The sequence below is a fragment of the Globicephala melas genome, chromosome 3 (assembly GCF_963455315.2).
Source record: "Globicephala melas chromosome 3, mGloMel1.2, whole genome shotgun sequence".
Classification (NCBI taxonomy): Eukaryota; Metazoa; Chordata; class Mammalia; order Artiodactyla; family Delphinidae; genus Globicephala; species Globicephala melas.
The window spans coordinates 146575024-146597332 of record NC_083316.1 but is presented as its reverse complement, the minus strand read 5'-3'; the positions used below and the strand labels follow the sequence as shown (position 1 = coordinate 146597332).

The following is a 22309-nucleotide window of genomic DNA, read 5'->3' as shown; positions in this document are numbered from 1 at the left end:
ACAATCCTCTCTTCCACCTATGCTGATGAAGTACTATCCCCTCAGAACACAGCTTAGATGCCTTCTCTTTTTGATGTCAGTTTATATTATGGTGGCAGATACCATTTTGGTTTTTTATCTATAGCACTGCCTATATGATAATCGTCGTTCAATGAATGAGTTCTGACACTTTATCTTGTGGCAGTGAACATCTTCTGGGTTTGTATTATAGTTTCCTGTTTGTGTCCCCTGTTAAATGATAAACTCCTCACAGTGCCTCTTGTAGTAGGTGTTCAGTAAATGTTGAGTTGAACTTTCCTGTTGATTGCGTGTATTATTGCTGTCTGCCTGTATCTTAGCCATCTTCTTTTCTGGAAATTCTCACCTATATCACTAGTTCTTACGATAATTTGTTCCTAACTCTTATGGGACTTATCGGACCTTCCTGTGTATCATAAAAGTTTGATCATGTCTAAGCTTCTCTTCCAGAGGCTGTATCTGATTGTCCTTTGAATCCTTCACTACACTTCACACTTGGGTGTGCAGTAGGTATTGATTTAAATTAACGTTAGTTTTTTTTCCATGCTGTGAAAACTTTTTAAGATTTCCTTTTGGTGCTTCCCTGGTGGCGCAGTGGTTGAGAGTCCGCCTGCCGATGCAGGGGACACGGGTTCGTGCCCCGATCCGGGAGGATCCCACATGCCGCAGAGCGGCTGGGACCGTGAGCCGTGGCCGCTGAGCGTGCGCGTCCAGAGCCTGTGCTCTGCGACGGGAGAGGCCGCAACAGTGAGAGGCCCGCGTACCGCAAAAAAAAAAAAAAGATTTCCTTTTGATAATCTTAAGACAAAGGTGGAGATAGATAGACGAGAAAGACTGCTAAGGGGAAAAGGAAGGTGGGATGTGGTACACAGACATTCATAGACATTTTAACCATTATTTACAGACTTTTATACACATACAGATTGATTTATATACATCCTAGAGAGTGGTTGATAGAAGGACTGAGGAAACCAAACTCCTTTTATATCTGTTGACGTGAACTTGCCAAACAGTCGATAAGTTCTAAGGATGCTGTGACCTTAGAGAAGCGTGATTTAGCATAAAGGGCATGGACTCTAGAGTGAAACACCTGAGTTTGTATCTTAGCTGTCACTTGCTGGCTGTGTGACCTTAAGAACGTTAACGTTTAAACTCTGGTATGATTTCATTATGTATAAAAATAAGAAAATGTAGGTATTGCTGCTGGGAGGATTATGAGAGATGCATGTGAAAGGACCTTGCAAAGACTTGTCTCTCAGCAACTACCTGCCAAGCTAACTCTCCCCACAAGTACAGGGACCATATTTTGTAAAGCACAATCAAGACAGATGATGTGAGGAAGGTTTTAAATTTTCCCCCCTGATTTGTGTGTGTATTTAATTGTGAAGCTTTACAGAGGCCTAAAATTCAGTTGCTTTTAGCCATACATTTAACGAGGCATCTTTGGAGGAGATGATGAAATCATACAGAATAAGTACTGTCTTGGAAATCTGGGAAGTACTGTTACAATTACTAAGAACTACCAATTAGCCATAATTAGACTTGTACTCTACCTGTGGAGAGAACCCACTTAACCCTGTTTTAGGTATCCTGGTAGAAAGAGACTGGTAATTGTTCATATTAACATTGAGCTTTGTGATTTATGTTTGATCAATTTAGTTTCGACAAGGAAATTAGGATTTTCAAATTCTTATTCTTGTTTTAGCAAAGCTGGTGATTTTGACCTTTAACAGAATAAGTGGTGACTATCCTACAAGATTTCTTCCTGAGTTGTATTGTTGTTCATTGAATTAGTTGAGAAAAGGGGAAAAACCTGTTGGTCAAGAAAGTGCTTGTTACCCTCAGTTCAGTTTCTGCTGATCGCAATTGCCTCACAGGAAGCTTGTCTTTGTAGGCAAATGAGAGACCAGCCAGGAAGACCTGACAGTCCAGTAGGGTATCTCTAACCTGGATCTTATTATTGTTTTAACAAAATTCAAAGATTGCAGAGTTCAGTGATGTCAGCAGGAAGCATTTTTTAGGAAATTCCCTCTCAGGGTTAGTCAACAATGAAGACCTTCACAGAATGGAAAGCAGTGAAGTAGAAACAGTGAGACATTAACATGTAAATTGAAAAAGATGACTGAGTAGAGAGATGGGCAAATACCTAAGTACAATGAATATAGGAAACCATTCTCTAATAGCAAACCTCTGATCCACAGAAGAAAAAGAAAAATGAGAGCTCTGCTATTAAGAAAAAGGAACCTGAGTATTTTTTTTTTTTTTGAGAGTTAAATTCAGATCACTTAACCAGTTTTGGGAACTAATAATAAAATATGTTTTGGTTCTGTGAAGTGATTGCTTAGGAGACTCAGAGAGAAAGGGACAGGGGACAGGAAGAAGTCAGTCCTTACATTCCTGGTCTGGCATCTATTAATCTTTGTTTCTCTAGCATAAGGCCTGCCACCAATTAGGCATTCAGTAAATGTTTATTTGAAGGGAAGGGGGGAAAATTAACTCACTAATACAAGAAAAAGCCCTGACAACGCAAGAGGTTCAGGAGTGAGTCCGTTAGTCAAATTGTTGTGGCTGTGTTTTGCTATAATTGTTCGGCATTTTGGTTATAGCAGTGAGTTATACTTTGAAAAGCAGAGTATATTGCTCTAGCAGTTAACTACTAGCCCACTAGCAGCTTTTGTCAAAATTGGGTTTTTAGTTTATTCTTAGGCTCTAGAGTAATGAGAAGAGCTTGAGCAATTATTCTTTGCTTGTGATTTTACTCAAATAATGCCTTTAAGTTGAGGGTATTAAGATATTTCCACCCGTTTGTTATGAAGAGGTTAATCTTAGACTTGTACTTCAGTCAGTCACCTCAGTTGCTTTGCCTGTAACATGAAAAATCAGAACATCTTTAGTCTTTGCCTGTGGACTATTTATTGATCTTGGAATTTAAAAATTCCTTGGTTTCAACTGGGTTTGGGATTCTTTGTCACAGACACATCTTTGCTGCTAAACACAAAGTCTGCTTGGGCAACGTTATAATGTGTTTTGTTATAAAATTAATATTGTGGGCCTTAGAATTGCATGGCTTTTTGTTACTGAAATGCTTTTAAGTGGCTACATCAGGGGAGTCAGCCCTTTCAGGATGGCTCAACAAGTTCAGTTGTATTTTAGTTCAGCTAGGCTGAAATACTTAACTCTTCTGTATTTTTGTGGTTCTCCCTTCTGACGTCAGTTAGCTTAAAGCTTGGTTTCTTCTGCCCCAGGAATCGTGGTCTTTCTGATCCATGGACTGTGGACTTGGGAGGCCACAGTATTCTGTGAAAAGGGCATGGGCTCTACCACCTAGTAGATGTGGGACTGTGGGCAAGTTATTTCTTCTCATATTTTTTGAGAATTAAATATGAGTAATGAATGTGAAAGGCCTGGCCCATTAGTAACCCTTCAATAAAGGTAGGTATTATAATTACTGCCGGAACATTTTGGCAGTAGTGTGACAGTTGAGGAAGAAGCAAATTTATGTGCAAGCAGCTTCACAGTCTTTGGATTTTTAAGTTTTTATCTATGTCATCCTGTTGAATGTCTTTTTCTCTCTCCCTCGTAGTTTGTTGAGAGTTTACAGTCTAATGGAAGAGTTGGTATGGTAATAAAAGAATGTTGATATAATGTGGAGTGGGCTTATGTATTTAAAGGTGTTATCTAGTAAATTGTTTACTAGTGTTCTTTATTATTTTCCCTAATTTACCCAGTGACTGGCCATTGTGGGGGATTGGCCTTTATTGAGTCAGAAGTTTACTCTTGAAGTTATGTCACATGTCTTAAAATGTCCTGTATTTCAGCTGCGGGTGGAAGATTTGAGAGATGTGAGGATTTGATTTCTTATATGTGGCAAACCAAAAGATTTCTTGTTAGGTGCTTAAATACATATTTTGATTGGGAGACATTTGAGCCCTGCTATATTAACTTTGGCTGACAAAGTTTCTGTAGTAGTAGAGGAGCTGTCTTAGAAAATGGATAAAATTCATTGCAGCTGAATGATCTGGGACAATTTATGTGCATAATAGAAGAAATTTTTATCATGCATTTGGAAATTGCATGATATTTATCATGAACAAATAATAGTATTAGGGATGTTTCCTTCTTTGTTATGTAGAATTTCTTATCGTTCTCTCAACACAGAGATGAGCAGTGCTACTACAGACCTTTTATACCAAATAGCTGACTCAAGGGTTGTAACTCTTTCTGTGCTTCAGATCCACCACTCCATTGACCCTTCCATTTCTTGGTGGCTGTCCTTTGCCGCTGGTGCCATGGTGGGTGTATGGATTGCTTTCTGTCTTTCAACAGTTACCGAAGTGCATGTTTGGGATTTTGTTGAAGAAAGCTGGATACAGTAAGCGGAAAGAATCTTGGAAGCTGCTTGACTGCTGTCTTTTCTCAGACTAGTCTGAAAGGGAATACCCCCATTCATTCTGGATTGGTGGATCTGAAGTACAAAATATTGTCCAGGTAAGCAATTACCCTGTATTGTTTTGTTATGTAGAACTCAGCTCACTGAGAGAAACTTAAAATTTCTTTACTTTTTTCCATTATAATAGAGAAAGAAGAAATGTTAGACATTTATTCATAGTGTTCATGTTTGGGTGTGGTTTAGTGAAGGTATTTGCTAGTAAAAACTTTGTTTCAGTGTAAGAAATGCAGTTATTTTTATTAAATAGGCCCAAAAGTTTTGTAGTCATAGCCTAACAGGGAATACAGTACAGTAAACAAGGGACATTTGTTTGAGGAATAGGTTATAAACTATGGAAAGCAAATGACAATTTTGTGGCATTATCTCATGATTTATAGTTATTACCTGGTCAGAATAATTTTTGTATTTACCATGTAAAGTAGTGGTCTTTTATTCTTAGGACTCCTGGAGGGTCTTCTCAGGACGATTTACTTACTGTAGCTGCTGTTTACTGGGCATCTACTAAGTGCCAGGCACTATTGTTAGCTCTTTACATATATTTCTTACTTAGTTGGCACCTGCTTTACGTGTATATTACAGATTGTAAAATGAAGCTCATGAGCATTAAGTACAATTTGCCCAGGGTCATACAGCTAGTACATGGCAAGGCCAAGCTTAAGCTTGAGCCTGTGTGTCTCCAGAGCTCTGGCTCTTTCCATCTGACTACATTTGCTGAAGTTTGTACTTCAACTTCAGGATTTTCATATTGTCTATATACTGTTAGAGTAAGATGCGGTTTTCTACAGTGGGTTTTCACTTGGAGAACACATGATGGATCGTTGTTTAGCATGGTATCTTAATTGTATCTGGTGCTCTCCCTTCTTAATGAAAAGATTAGAAGATCTTTAGTCAGTCACCAAGTGAACCTAAAGGTAACTTAGGAAGTATAAGAGAGGCTATACATTTGCATGTCAAAATGTGTTTTATATAGGGAAGTATCATTTGGTCTAGTGAACTCAAACCTGTATCTTCTCAGTTCCTCCTTACTTTTTATTGGTTATTTAAATAGCTCAGTAGCTTATTATGTAGACTTCTTTTTTTTTTTAACAGTGACATTCTTAGCATGTTTTTTTTTAATATTTATTTATTTATTTATTTGGCTGCGCCGGGTCTTAGTTGCGGCACACGTGATCTTCATTGCAGTATGCAGGCTCTTTAGTTGCGGCATGTGGGCTCTTCTAGTTGCGGCATGTGGGCTCTTCTAGTTGCAGCATGTGGGATCTAGTTCCCTGACCAGGGATGGAACTTGGGCCCCCTGCTTGGGAGGATGGAGTCTTAACCACTGGACCACCAGGGAAGTCCCTATGTAGACTTCTTTTGATCTCTGGTTTATCAGCCTTACAAGTAAGACATTGTCAGGCAACCCATGACTTTTTCTGGTATTTAATCACTCCAGATTACCCATTTCCTTTACCCTTAAAAAAAAAAAAAAAAACCTTTTTATCATAGGCTGACACTCTGGCTTTGTGATCCATGTTTTACTTTTTATATTTGTTAGTATTTCTTCTAGTTGAGCATTTTTCACGCTTGTCACGTGAAGAGCTCTCAGGGTGGTGGTAGTAGGAAAAGTAGTAGTAGTTTACACTTAATGGGCAGTTACTCTGTATTGAGCACAATTCTGAACACTCTACATGTATAAACTCATTTTCATAGTGACCCAATGATGTAGGTACCCTTATTTCCACTTTAGTTATGAGGAAACTGAAGGATAGAGTAGTTAAGGAACATGTTCAAGGTCACACATCTAGTAAGAGACAAAGATGAGACATGAATCTAGGCAGTTTCGTTTCAGAGAATGTGCTTCTAATGTCTGTGCCTCAAGTTTAAAATACCATCCAGTGATAAAAAGAGGGGCAGAAATCCTGAAGACTAAAACTGTATTCTGATTTCAAAAAATCATTGCAAAGGGAAAGGAAACAATGGTTGCTGAGTATCTATTTCGTACCTTCTGTAGAGAATAGTCTAGATCTCAGATTCTGTGTTAGCCATCCAAGACTATCTCAGCCTGTTTCCCGAGAGGACTCACAGTAGGGTTAGTTTAAGGTTGTCTTCCAGAACAGTGCCGTCCAGTTAGAACTTTCTGGATAATGGAAATGTTCATTATCTGTGCTGTTCAATATGGTAGCCACTAGCCACTTGTGGCTATTTTGAAATGTGGCTCTGTTAACTGAAGAACTGAATTTTAAATTTTAATTAATTTTAATAGCCACAAATACAGTTATAGAATTTACCTTCATCCTAGGTCTGGTCTTGGATTTAACACCCTTAGAAATCTGATCTTGTCAGCATGCTGAAAGCCAGCACCTTATCCCACGGTTAGACTTAAATTCATTAACCAGCTATGCAAGACTGATGTGTAAAGCCAGAATTCCAGTTTATTAATTTATAATGATATGTGCTTGTTGGCATGATTAATATAAACTTTTCTGATAGGTAGACTTCCTTACTAGATCCTACTTAACATGCCAGTTTAAGTTTTTCAAATGAGAAGAGATATTTAGAGGGAACTGAAGACTCAAGCCAAATGACCGAAATATTCTTGTCCAGTGGGTAGACTTTACCTACCAGGTCAGATCATAGTCACGTGGTTTCGTTAGCATGGACTTGACCAGGGAAGTGACATTTGCTGGCCTGGGACTGAGACAACCTCATTCAGCTTTTACTTTAGGGATGGATGGTTTTTCTGTCTTCCTTCAGCTTCTCTGCTTGTTTTTACTTCCCCAATCCTTTTCTGATTACGGCATTCATTTTAAGCATGTTAATATTTACATTCAGCTTGAACGCACTCTTGTTTTTTAGGTGTGGGAAACTCCTTGTTTTCCTTAAGGCACCTTTATCACTGTTAGGATCCATTTTGTGTTCATTTTTGACTCTCTTTAAGAAGGCAGTTGAATTTTCCTCGCTTCCCTAAGGCCTCTTTCTACTGAAACACACTTAATAGCTTATTTAATTTGGTCATATAGTGTGGGGTAGAATAGGAATATACTCATAAAAAATATGCCTGGTAGTACATTGTCTTTGCATTATGTCATGTTATTAAATGAGCTTGTGTTTAGCTTACTATATCATTACTTTGGGACTTGTTCTTGATCCTTCTGTTCTTAAAATAGAAAGAGTGATGTAACCAAATTTGCATTTTAGGAAGTTAACTTTTCAGGTGTCTGTAAGATGGATTGAAGAGACTCAAGGCAGGGAGACCAGTTCGCTCAAGTGTGCAATGATGAAGGCAAACCAAAGCATTGACAGTGGGCATGGTGGAGATGGGGTGGGCTTAAAAGAGATGTAGGTGGCAGGACCTACCAAACTTGGGGATTGGTTATAGGAGAAAGAGATGGATGGAATATAGTATAATTTTAGATTTTTGCCTTGGGCGCCAGAATGGTTGTTTGTTCTCTCTTCCAAGATAGGGAATACTAGAAGAACAGACTGGGGGGAGTGGAGGGAGGAGAAAGAATGAGTTCAGTTTGTAGTGAATTTGAGTAGCCTATGGGTGAATCCTCTAAAAGGAGAAGTATCTAGTAGGAATACTGATCTGGCGCTCACCAGAGAGAGCAGGGATAGAAAGATTTGGGAGTTTTTATTTAGCTTCAGTGATAGCTAACTTTACTTATTGGAGTTAGAAGATAACTCGGAGTAAAGATTGAAGAATCTATATATCTGTATGGAAATGCTAATATAAAGGAATGGGCTACAGCTCAGATTATGAGATCATATGTGATGTCTCTCAAGAGGTGTTACTCCTCTGTCCTTCTCACATTGATCTGGGGATTGTTACAGCCTGTTCCCAATCAGCAAATTAGTCCATTATATTTGGATTGTGATATTTTTTTCCACTGTAGGGGTTTGTTTAATTAATAGAGGTACTGTTTTTGAAATGTATTTTAGAAAGCACCATGTTGTCACTACACATCTTTCATACATTTATCAAATTCATTTCTTTACATCTGGTGACAAAAGCAAGGGAAAACTAACCTAAACAGTGAACATTCTGGACCAAACGTGAAATGGGGAATGGAAATTTGCTCTTCTCTCAGCCTGTCTCAATTCCTGAATGCTTCTCATCTAGCTGTGATGAGTGTGATTATGGTATTTTAAAGAAACATTTTTAACATCACAACATGAGGCTGAAGTACAAGCCAGCTGTTTAATCTACTAGTCAGTTGAAGAAACAGCAAACTGTTCAAGTGCTGGTATGAAAATTAGCTGTGTAGGAATTATTGAGATGGTGTGTTGGTCCAGTGTGGCATATATTTAAGAGATTTTTAAGGCAGATTTTTACTATATGCTGTTTTCACCTTATGTACTGACTGCAGACCCTTATTCCCAGGTGTGCTACATAACTCCACTGTAATTAGGTTTTAGTAATGAAAGCATGGAGATGTGAAGACTTCATTACAGCTGAAGTCAATCAATACTTAACAAAAAACTTTTTTGAATACATTATATATGTCTATGGTACAAAATTCATAAGGTGCAAAAAGGAGTACACAGTAAGGAAAAAAAAGTCTCACTTCTCTTTAGCTCCAGCTACTCAACCACATTCTTGTGTAGCTTTCATATATGTGTGTGTGTGCTATACACATTATTCTGCACCTTGATTTTTTTTTATGTAAAATATGACATGGTCATCTTTCATATCAGTTTCCAAAGAACTCTCATGTTTTTTGAAGAGATAATTTAAAAGATGCACGCTGATTTATTATATGTGCCATAATTTGTGAAACTAGTCTGGGCTGTTACAGATAGAGGCTATTTCCAGTCTTTTGCTGTTATACATAATGCTGTAAAAAATAACTTGACGTGTATGTCATTTCACATGTGGAGGAGTATATCTTCAGGACAGATTCCTGGGAGTGTCACTGGATAGGTGCTTTAAAAAATCTGATAGACATTGCCACGTTGTCCTCCAGTCACATGGCAACAATTTACACTCTCGCAGGCTTTGCTTGAGAGTACTCTTATTTCCTGACACTTTCAAGGTTTTACATTGGTTTTAAGCTGGTTGCATTTAAAGTTGTTCTCTCTTTTCCCCCATAACTTTTTATTATGAAGAATTTCATATATATAAAAGTTGGAGGAAAAAGCAGTACAGCAAACACCTGTATACTCTCCCCACCTAGACTCAACAGTTAACATTTTGCTGTATTTGGATCATTTGTCTGCTCCCCTCCTTGGTCGTCCCTTCGTCCGTTCCCTCCCTTCTTCCTCTGTCCCTCTCCTCCCCTTTCTGTCCTTCTCTCCCCAAATAAGTACCCTTTTTTGTTGTTAAACAATTTGAAAGTAAGTTGCAAACATGATACCCCATCCTCTAAACATTTCAGCATGTATCTCTTAAGATAGTCTCTCTCTAAAAGCAAGCGTGCATACACACACACACCATGTATATAGTATACATCTCCATATATAACCAAATATTAAATATAGTCATATGTATTTTATACATATATAAAGCCACAATACTATTTTTATATCTAAGAAAATGAAAGTAATTCCATAATATAATAACAAATATTCAGTTCAATATTTTAAAAAACACCCCCTCTTTAAAAAAAAAAAACCAAGTTCCAAATAAAACACACCTTTTGTATTTGGTTGTAGATGTCTTTTAAATTTCTTTTTGTTTTAACTGTCCCTCTGCCCTTTTCCCTCTCCTGGAATTGACTTTTTTTTTTTTAAGAGTCCAGCTCAGTTAGTTGTCCTGTAGCGTGTGCAGCATTCTTCACTTGTCTGAATATTTCTTCATGGTGTTACTTAACTCGTTTCTCTAGCTCCTATACTTGCTGTAAACTGGAAGTTATGTGAGAGGCTTGATTGCAGCCCATTTAATAAGAGTGACAAGAATGCTTCATCATAGGTGAAGTGTACTTTGCATTGAGTCATGTCGGGAGGCACTTAATGATAGGTTATCCCATTATGAGCTATGCTAATTTTGATCCCTTGACTAAGGTGGCAGCAGCCAGATCTCTCCATTAAGGTACAGTTTTATCCCCTATTATTACAAAGGACTATGGGATAATATTTTGGCACCTTGTAAATATCCTGTTCCATTACAGCCTTTCACCCAGTGTTTTTAGCATCCTGAGCCTGAAATCAGTTATTACAATGTAAGTTACAGAATTGTGGTTTTCTGTCGTTTCGTCTATATTTGTTAGCTAGCATTCACAGAGGCCATCTCATTTCTCCTCCTTCCTTTTGTGTGTCACCGTACTCTCATGGATTTTATTTATTCACTGTGTTAACAATTACAATCTTTATTGATGTTCAGATTTGGCTAATGAAAGCCCCTTCAAGATAGCTCCTGCTTCCTTTTTAACATGAGCCCATCAGTTTTGGTGTGTTTCTTGGTTTTCTACTTTTCCCTGCATATCAGGAATCAACCATTTCTCCAAGAAGCTCTGGTTCCTTTTAGTGGGGAATGGTGTTTAGAAACAAAATCAATACTGGTGGGTTGTTGTTGCTTCTAGACCTTTTCAGTGGACAGACCTAAGACGTATATTTAAAATGAACCATGTGTTCATGTTAGTTCTGATTCAAACTTAATATTACAGGGATATTTTTCTGAACCTTGTTAGCCTTTTGATTTTCAAAATCTAAGGGATCATACTGTGTAATGGCCGTCTATTTGAGGTACTAATTGTTATGCAAATAGGCAGATAAATAGCTTTATTCATTTATTATTGAGCATGTAATCGAACAGGTACTGTTTGGTAATGTGGGGAATACAGAACAGAATCAGATGTGTACCTTGCTTCCAGAATCTTACAGTCTTTTACCTAAAAAAGTATAGTTTAATGTGAGAACTGCTAAGGATCATGAGAGGTGGACATACGTTGTGTGGGAGCTAGAAAAGAAAGGAAATCTCATAAAGGAAATTTTTAAAAAGTTACCCTTTGGGGCTTGAGCAAAAATTAGACATGGATGTGGATGTGTTGGGGCAGAGGAGGAATATCATGGCAAAGGTAACCAAATGAACAGTAGCTGGGAGGCAGTGGTGTGTATTGTCTGTTGGGAGTAAGTAGTTCTGTGGATTGTTGGAGTGTAGTTTGTGTGAAGGGATTGAGGTAGATAAATTTGTAAAGAGATTATAACCAAATCTTGGGTCATCCTTTAGGTTATAAGTTACAGACAAGTAGCCTGTAGATAGAGATCCACAGATGTATTTTATTTGGTCTGCATAGATTTTTAAAAATTAGACATTTCATATCAAAACACTCTGGTTTTGCCTGAAAACTGGAGCTGAGTAGTGGCTGCCTTTTTGAGTCAAGTCTTGTACTTTCCTGGTCACCATAGCTCCTGTAAGGCCTTCTTTACTTTTGAGCTTGTCATCCCTGCAGGAGAGGAAGGGTGAGGGTAGTGGGTGTGGTTTGAGATGAGAGATGACCTGAAAGTTTGAGCAAAATCTGTGCTTTAGAAAGATCACTCTGGCAGTCAGTTTGGAGGATGCAGTGGAGCAGGGAGACCAATTAATAGACTGTTGTAATGTTCCAGGGAAGAAATCACAAGATAGTAACAGATGGTGTGGAAGAGGAGGAGATGAGACATTTTAAATGTAGAATGGGTAGATTGTATTGATAGATATGAGTATGTATGTGCATGTATTGAAGAGAATGTAAATCAGACTCTCTTAAAACATGAAGTCCTGTCTCTAAAAAGCTTTGCATTCATAAATCAGTTATGAATTAACTGATTGTGAATGAATTAATTAGTTTCTGGAACTTAACCACATATTTTTTAATCTGTTGGTTAATTTTGGAAGACAGCAGTAATAGTTTCATGCGTTGCCACTGTGTTTAGTTTTGCAATATGCAAATAACGTGCTTCAACAAAGTCTAACTCTGACATGGCTTTATTTCTGAAAGTTGTTTATAAAGTGAATATTTATATTATGATTTTAAAAGTCACTTTCCTTATAATTGTGGAGCTAAACTTTCAAGCAAAAATATTAGCAATGCTAGTACTTATTTTCAGAATGTTGGCTGCTTGTATTTAATTTTCCCCACAATCTCTGCAAGAACTTAATCAAAAGGATAGTGAATCAACAAGGGACTGACTGTACTGTAGACTTGAAATTACACCTTTATTAAAACCATATATACTGGTAATAATAATAATAAGTATTTTGGACATCTTCCCTGTCTGGTTAGGGCATGACTTTATCCAGTCCCATTTCCAGTGCCATTACTCCAGATATTTAGTAGCACCACCAGCTCAGATAATCTGAGAGAGGTGGACATGAAGAACATGTAACTGAGTAGACTGGGAATGAGAGTGACTCACACTGACAGAGGCCACACCTGGATACTGTGTAAAAAGCATCCAGCTTCAAGGGATGAACAAAGATAGATTAAAGGGCATTTGCATATATATATATTTTTTGCTTTTAACTTACATACAGTATAGAACACAAATATTAAGTGTACAGCTTAATTTTTTTTTACATGTGTGTATACTACACTGTGTAACTACTACCCAAATCAAGATAGAAAACATGCTAGAGCCACTTGAGGGCTCTTTTGTCTGTGCCTCACCCAGTCAATAGACCCTCCCAAAGGTCTATTCTGGCCTCTTTTATTATAGGTTAGTTATGGCTGTTTTTGGGTTTTATATAAATGGAGTTATATAGCATATATATGTACTCTTGTGTTCCCCCTCCCCCATTACTGTATCCGTGAAATTCATCCATTTTGTTGTGTATTTTTCCCTCCGTGCATTATTCCATTGTATATATAGTCCATGATTCATTTATTTTACTGTTGATAAATTAGTTGGTTTGTTTCCAATTTTTGGCTGTTATTGTGAATAACACTTCTAAGGTGGACATAAACACTTGGTTCTCTCAGTTATAAAAACCCCAGAGTGGAATTACTGGGTCAGAGGATAGACATATGTTTAGTTTCAGTAGATTCTGCTCAACTGTTTTCCAAGCACTTATGACAATTTAGACACCTACCTATAATGTGGAGAGTTCCAGTTATCTCTTGGCTTTGCCAATCCTTTTCATTTTAGCCATTCTGATGAGTGTGTACTGGTATCTATTTTGTAGTTTTGGGGTTTTTTTGTTTAATCAGCTTATTGATGTATAGTTTACATGCAATAAAATGTACTCATTTCAAGTATACTGTTTGAGTTTTGAAAACTATATATACTCATGTAACCACTACCACAATCAAGATATAGAACATTTCTACCAAAAAAAACCTTCCCTCATTACCCTTTGGAGTCCCCTCAACAGCATCCTCGGCCTCAGGTAACTTGCTTTCTATTACTGTAGATCAGTTGTGCGTGTTCTAGAATTTCATATAGATGGGATGGGTACAGCATGCGTATACTGCACGTACTCTTAGTCTGTTTGGCTTATCTTGCCTAACGTGTTTTTGAGATTCATTCTTGTATCAGTTGTTTGTGCCTTTTCATTGCTTAGCAGTGTTACATTATACGAGTATACACAGTTTTGCTTATCCATTCGCCAGCTGATGAATATCTGGGTTGTTTCCAGTGTTTGGCTATTACGAATAAAGCTTGCGTGAACATTTATGTTCAAGTTTTAGTTTGGACATTTCTTTTCTCTTGTGTATACCTAGGAGTGGAATTGCTGGGGTAGAGTGTAGATGTATGTTTAGTTTTTCAAGAAACTGCCAGATCTTTTCACAAAGAGGCTGTACATTCTTAGAGTTCCTCTGACCGTGTATGAGAATTCCAGTTGCTCTACATCCTCATCAGCACTTGACATTGTCATTCAGTTTTAGCCATTCTAATAGTTGTGAAATAGTATCTCATTGTGGTTTTATTTTACATTTCCCTAACGACTAATGATGTTGAGCATTTTTTTCTTGTGCCCATTGACCATTTAGCTATCTTGTTTAGAGAAATGCTTATTCAAATCTTTTGACCCTTTAAAAAAATTGAGTTGTCTTTTTACTTACTGATTTGTGGGAATTCTTTATTATAGTCTGGAAACGAGTTCTTTGTCAGACATACATATTGCAGACACCTCCTGTTCTGTGGCTGGCATTTCCAATGTCTTAATATTGTCTTTTGATGGGCAGAAGGTCTTCATACTAATGAAGTCTAATTAATCAATTTTTTCTTACATAGTTACTAGTTTTTGTGTCCTGTTTATGAAATTTTTGCCTACTCTAAGGTCTTAAAGATACTCTGTGCCTTCTTCTAGAAGCGGTATGTTTTTACCATCTCAAAATAATTGTTTTTTATGGTTGAGATAGGGATCAAGATTCATTTTTACTTCCCATGGTTACCCAATTAGCCCAGTACTGTTATTTACACATACGTTAAAAAACTGTTGAAAAAATGTTGAGTAAGAAACTTATATTTTCTTTTTACAGAAGTAATTTATATTTATTATAGGAAAATTGCAAATAAAAATTATGTAAAATAAGAAACAAAAAGAATAAAAAGTTCCACTGATAACTGCTGTTAATATTTGGTATACTTCTCTGCCTTCATATACATATTTTTTTCTTTCATATATGTTTCATATTTGTTTTTCACACATAAAATTATTTTTCAAACTGCCTTTAAAACTCAGCAATATTTGTGACATCTTTCTGAACCATCATACATTTCCTTATAACATTTTGAAGGGGTGCCAGATATGCATGAATATGCAAATGGTAAATAGTTAAACCACTCCTTTATTAGACATTTAAGTTATTTCTAATTTATAGCAACTTAAAGGTGGTGCTCTTTCTTGAAGTTTAATCTTTGAACAAATCTGTGAGTATTACCTTGGGGTAAGTTCTAAGAGGTGGAATTGTTGAGTCAAAGAGTGTACACAAAAAATGTGCATGTGTATTTTATATAGCCAAAGGTTTTACCCACTTTCTGTTATTTATATGAACATGACATATCAAACTGACCATAGTCTATGAAAGTGCTCTTTTCTCCATGTTTATGCCATTTTAAGGTATTAATAATTTTTTAAAATCCCAATTTGGTTAAAGAATTTAAAATTTTATTTTTTTAAATTACTAGTGATATTGGACATATATGTCTTAGGTTTGTGGCTATTTATGTTTCTTTCATGAAGAAAGGGAAATATGTAGATTAGCTGTCTTCTCTGCTGATTCTAGATCCAGGTGCATTTGGGGAGTAGCAGAAGGAAGTCACCTGGGTGAGGAACTTCTGAGTTTGTTGTGGCTGGGGCAGTGCTGCCCTTTTGTGATGGAAATGACCATTTTTGTTTGAAGCCAGCTGCAGGAGTATCTGCTTTATTCAGCAGACTGTCTGCGGCAAGCTTAAGCCAGGTCACTGCTCTGGCTTGCCCCCCTGGCTGCTGGTGCTCTTTATGAAGCACGTTAGGATCCGTCTCCCGACTGGCCTCACTGACAGCTTCAGGGACACTCCCTCCTACTAGCCTTTGCTGCTTTGACCTAGGAAGTGAGGTTCTGCTGGGAATTCTTCTACTTTTCAGGTAGACTTTTCTTTGTTTATGTGCAGTGAACCCCTGTTTCCAGTCCAGTTTTTTCTCTATTATATTTAATAGAAATTCCTTATATTTCTGGAGAGCACCCTAGCCAGGTTTCCAGTGCCATTGTCTTTTACTTTGATATTCCTTTGATGATTTCAGTTGCACAGTCAGAAACCGCAGCCTTGGCACCTCTGTCTTCCTCCTGAGTCTTGTCTGTTTTTGCTCTTTTTCACCTCAGCTTTCCATACTTCAGTCACAGTGATTTTCCCCCACCCCTTCCTCCAGTGCACCAGATTCTGTCTTGACCTAACAAGCATTAACATCTATTATCTGTTATCAGGGAGGCTTCACCCTTAACTCCTTTCTTGCCCATTTAACCTCTGCTTGTCCTTTAGAGCTGAGTTCAAGCATCAATTCCTCAGGGATTGTGTCTGGGCCCCCATGTACCCCCCTACAGGTTAGATTCCCTTTGTCATATTATTACAGCATTCAGTTCTTTTTCTTCACAGCTGTTAACATAATTGTAATTGATAAACGTATTGCGTAATCCCCCACTAGAGTCAGCTTCTTTATTAAGAAGGTAACCTCCATGGGGACAAGGATCACGTCTGTCATGTCCTATTCAGTTCATAGCATATTCCCAGCATCTAGCACAGTGCATGCCATACAATTGCCCAGTTGATTGAATGAAGGAATAAATTTAGGAGGGCAAATAAGAATTAACCATCTTGTATCAGAAGTTTATATGTACTTTTAAAATGAATACATTCACTCCATTGCTTGGTGTTTTCTGTTTCACTATCATCTGTTAGTTTTAAATGACTTGGTCATGAAAATTAAGCTGTTGGCATCAGTAACTCCTTTCAGAAGATCAAAACGCATCCCTTCTCTCCCTCTCTGCCTCTAAACCAGACATTGACTTCTGATCTGTCCAGATAGTAATACTACAGCTGTCATTTTGAAGGATTTGTCAGCTGCTGTAAACTGCTAACCTTTCGTTTCCTCCCCCCTCCCTTTTTATTTCGTGTGTGTGTGTGTGTGTGTGTGTGTGTGTGTGAGTGTGTGAGATTAATAGGATCACTATTACTGGGAGTTGCTTCCTTAGGTCAAGTAAATTTAGTAAATGCTGCACGTAATCTCCTCCTCTTAGAAATTCACTTGGTAATTGTCATTTTAATAATATGTTTCCCAGTATTTCCCAAACTTTCTGACCCCAGAATTCCTCTCCTCCTTTATTTTGGTTCAAAACTGATACAACCCAAGGCTCTTTACTATTTTTGTGTATTTCACCCCAACTTCTTTTATTCACCAAGGGTTCTCTTATCACTCTGCCAAAGTAAGGAGGGAGGGAACTAACACTCGTTAAATGCCAGATTTACATCTACGATTCCTTTTAATCTTCACCGTAACCTTGAAAGATAGGCTTATTTTCCACATTTTAGCATGTGAGGAAATGGAGACTGGAGAAGAGAATTATTTTTTTGCTCAAGGTCACATAGTGATTCTTTCCCTCTCTTTCTTTCTCTTGTCCTCCCTCCCTCCTTCCCTCCTTTCCTTCCTCCCTTCCTTCCTTTTTATCTCTACAAAACCTTGTGCTCTTTCCCATCCCTGCCTGGGGTAAGAAAAGAAAAACTCTTCTGATTATTTTAGATTCCGCACCTCTAGGTATCACCTTAGTTTGAGGAGTGTTAGGTGGCAGCTTGGGACTCTTAAAAGTGCCAGAGACTCTGGAGCAGCAGAGTTTCCAGGTTGTAGGTGGGCAGCAGCAGATTGTCAGTATTTGGGGAGATTGAGAAGAACAGGGGAAACCTTGCCTGCCCCTGCCCAAATTGCCTCTGTAAGCCCTCATGCTTCCTTTGCTCCCTCATTCTGTGCTTAACTCATTCTCCCCAGTTCCAGTCTTTTCTCCTTTGTTGGAGTTCTGTTGATAGATTGGCTTTTTATCAATAGTGCAGTAGTTAATATTTATTGAGTGCCTGCTTTGGATGTAGCAGGTGCTGTACTCCTTGAAACAGCTGGCTTGCTTAAGGTCACATAGTGTGAATCTAGAATCTTAACCTACCTCTGCCTAAGTGTTTTTTTTTAGTCTTAACAAATTTTTTCCTAAGGGAAATCTACCCTAAGCAATGAAAATCTGTGAAATCATGGGTTTGATGTGCTCGCTGTATATTTTTTATAATGTATTTAAATTAAATGTATAGCTATTAAACATTAAAAACACCCTTACTGGGCTTCCCTGGTGGCGCAGTGGTTGAGAGTCCGCCTGCCGATGTAGGGGACACGGGTTCGTGCCCTGGTCCGGGAGGATCCCACATGCCGCGGAGCGGCTGGGTCTGTGAGCCATGGCCGCTGAGTCAGCGCGTCCGGAGCCTGTGTCCCGCAACGGGAGAGGCCACAACAGTGAGAGGCCCGCGTATCGCAAAAACAAACAAACAAAAAAAACACCCTTACGTGTCACCAGAAATCACCTTGAATACTAAACCTTGGGAAACATTGCTGTAGTCTACCCTTTTAACTTTATTCATTCATCCATCCATGAATAGTTCAGTATGTATCTGTAAAAGATGTGCACTTAAAAAACTGATAAACACACACACATATAGAGCACATAGTTCCATTATTATACCTAAAAAATTAACAATAATTCCTTCATATCAAATAGTGTTTATATTTGCTTAATTGTCTCACAAATAATTTTTAAATTAATCGCCCTTACTTTTTAGAACAGTTTTAGATTTGCAAAACAATTGAGCAGGTAGTACAGAATTGTCATATACACCCTCTTCCCCTGCATAGTGTTCTCCATTATTAACATCTTACATAAGCGTGGTCATGGGCTGCTATTGACGTATTATTATTAACTATAGTCCATAGTGTATTCAGCTGTCTTTAGTTTTTACCTCATGTCTTTATTCTGCTCCAGGATTTCATCCAGGATCCCACCTTACATTCAGTTGCCATGTGTTCTTAGGCTCCTCTTGGCTGTGTCATTTTCTCAGACTTTGTTTTTGATGACCTTGACAGTTTTTCGGAGCACTGGTCAGGTATATTGTATTGCCCTCTGTTGGAATTTGTCTTGTTTTTCTCATAAATTCTCTTAGTAGTTGGTTTTTCCAATTCAGGAGACAGAGTTGGTTCACACATTGCATATAGTTAATAGTCTCTCAAATCTCTTTTAATCTATAAAAATTGCCTCTCCCATCTTTTTTTCTTGCTGTGTATTTATGGAAGAAACTGGATTGGTCATTTGTTCTGTGTAACTTCCCCAAATTTGGATTTTGCTAATTATGTTCTTATTAGGTCTACATATTCTGATCTCATTTGTATTTCTTATAAATTGGTAATCACATCCAGAGGTTTGTTAGATTTAAGTTTAGTTTGTTTCTCTATCAATTAACAAAATAAAACAAAAATCAAAACTCATGCTATGTCCACTGTGCTATGGTGCTTTCTTACTTTTGTGATATTCTGTCTCCTTTCCAAGTAAGTGATTCTTGAAGAAATACAGAACTTCTTTGCATTTGCATTTTTCTGAGTTAAAAACTGCATAATTTATTGACAGCTGATAGAGAAGCAGTAACCTGGCTGCAGGAATATCCACATGTCGTTGTCAATTTTGCCAAGGACAGTGATGACACATTTTATGGTATTGACTATCAGTATTAGAGTTTTATTCCTATAGTTTTTAAAATTTTCAACTTTTTTCTTTTTCTCAGTTCAGAAATGTAATGACTTTTGCTATTGTTGGTATATACTTAAACCTTACTTTATTTCAAAAAAAAAAAAAAGAATTTGAGTGATTACAATGACCCATACAGTGTAGGAAGATAAAAACAAAATAAGTGGATAAGTGAAGATGAAAGGAAAAAATAAATGTAGTAAAATAAGGTAAAGGAAGAGTTAAAGTTACACAAAAATGCATAGAATAAGGTTAGTTGTTACAGGAGGGGCACAGGTTAGGCGCTGCTTGTAATAGTAATATTCTGTGTCTGTAGCAGTTTGCAGGACTTTTGTAATCTTAGATGATAAATATATTCCTTGCTCTAAGGTTATGTATTTATTTGGTGTGCTTGTACTTGGTACTACCAACCTCATTGCTTATTTGGAATTAAATGCCTGTAAAGCAGTGGGTCAGCTTTCTCAGTATTGGGTATCAGAGCTCCTTGGAAAATCAGGACTCGTTTTTTCTGTTGTACTTTCTTTCTGCATTCTTCTTAGTGTTTAGTTTACCCTGTTACATATTTTTTTCTTTGTCTAGTATCTGTGTTATAGCAGGAATGGGATATTCTTCGAACATTTAGTTTTGAATACTTTTAGTAGAATAAAATGACTTCCTAGGAAAATAAAAATAAATTTAATAATGTTTCATCTGCAGAATATTCTTTAAGACCATGGCCATGTCAAATACGTTTTTGGCTTTTGCCTGTTTTATTTGAACTAAATATTTAAGGTTTGTTATGATTTTTTTCCAGTATAAGGTAGCAGAAAACCCAACTCAAAACTGGTTTAAGCTGAAACAGGGAATTTATAATTTGAAAAATCCAGAGGTAGATGTGGATTCAGCTTTATTCCTCAGAGTGAATGTAGTACCTCCTAGAACCAGCTGTCCCTTGTGGTAGCATGAGGGCAGTTCCAGCTTTCATCCTCTTATGTTCATGCTCAGTGGGGAAAGAGATTTCTTGTGGCTCCTGTAGAAATCCTGGATTCAACTTGGAGTATGTGCTTATTCCCGAGTATGTGCTTATTCACCTAATCACACTGTGATTAGATGATGTAGTCAAAAAACAAGCGTCCACCATCAGCCCTTTAAAATTACAACATTACATTCTTCTCTAGCCTCTGAATCAAATTATTGCTTTGCATGTAACCTTCTGGACTTTACATGTTAATTATTTGATAAATTAGCAAATATTTATTGAATTCCTACTCTGTACAAGCGCTGTGAGGACCTGAAAGCATTACATTGTAAATTGGTAAATTGTCTTATTAATTGCTTGTATTACTTTATTTTTTATAAATTATTTTGGAAATACAACACTTAGTTTATTTGGAAATAAAGTACAAATTTTATAGGAAAGTTTAGTACTTTGTGTTTTCCTGTGGTTTATAGACCAATTTTTGGTTTTTGAATTTGATTATTTTCAAAGTAAAAGTAAAAATCACCCTTTCAACCTTTTTTTGCTCACATCCCAATCTTGGTAGCTGTTTTTTTGTTTTGGGGGGTTGTTGTGTTTTTTTTTGCGGTACACGGGCCTCTCACTGTTGTGGCCTCTCCCGTTGCGGAGCGCAGGCTCAGCGGCCATGGCTCACAGGCCCAGCCGCTCCGCGGCATGTGGGATCTTCCCGGACCGGGGCACGAACACGTGTCCCCTGCATCGGCAGGCGGACTCTCAACCACTGCGCCACCAGGGAAGCCCCTTGGTAGCTGTTTTTATTGTTTCTCTTTAGACTTTTAATTCGTCGATTAAAAGAAATGTGGATCATGGAATATTTTTTTTCGTCTTAAATGCAGCAAAAAAATGCCCGCATGAGATTTGTCTTCTGATCCTCCTCTCAATTCTCTATTTTCTCAGAGTTAATAAAAAATTTATTATGATGGTGACATCTCTGTTCCGTGCTTTGTAGAACATCTTGACTGACCACTTATAGCTGTCATACATAAAGTTATTAAAACAATGGAGCTTAATAGTGTTTTTGACAAAGAAGTCCAGTATCTCTTAAATTGATATTGGGCCTTTACATCTTGACTTCATTACTTCCTTTGTGTGAGAACTTCCAGAGTGTTGTAGTCTACCTGTGTTCATATGTACTCCTGCACAAAGGTCTGTAACGTATAGGTTGACCTTATCGTAGCATGTGTCTCGCAGCAATTATCTGCTGTTGAGACTAGGTGCTTTCAAGGGGGTACATACCAAAAGCACCTCGTGAGATATTTAGACGACCTGGGCTATAAAAACATTTTAAGAAGATGGACAAAATGCTCTCTATAAGGTCCCTTTCAGCTCCAGAATTTAATGAAATCTCTGGCTTCAAGAGGTAAGAACTCCCCGTACCCAATTGCCTGCAGGAAACAGTGTGAAGGGAATCAAAGACAACCTTGCTGTGCAGCAAACAGCAGGAATCCTTACTAAGGCAGTCCTAGCCCCCGGCTGAAAGACAGATTCGTTTGTTCTTAGAGCCCAGTGGATTGTGAGGCACAAAACTTCATTCTTATTTGAAACCAAGGTCTGCTTAGGATATGAGAACAATGGGGATTATATGAGAAAGTAGAGCAAATGCAAAGTTTACTATACATTTAATTAAGGGTTGATAAATCCCTGTATATCTATTAGCTTGGACCACTCACTTTCATGCTATTCCTAGCTTAAAGAAGC

General features: G+C 37.6%; 1 protein-coding gene across 7 annotated transcripts in view; it reads left to right on the top strand.

Moving 5' to 3' along the window:
• The window catches only part of FBXW11 (F-box and WD repeat domain containing 11), a 129139-nt gene that overhangs the window by 4873 nt on the left and 101957 nt on the right, over nt 1-22309 (top strand). For 3 of the 7 annotated variants that reach the window (XM_030829934.3, XM_030829936.3, XM_060296600.2), the window contains exon 2: nt 4345-4506. The exons of the other annotated variants lie outside the window; for them this stretch is intronic. The gene's annotated coding sequence lies outside the window, so the exon portion shown is untranslated. The remainder of the gene's footprint in view (nt 1-4344; nt 4507-22309) is intronic. 7 annotated transcript variants of the gene reach the window in all.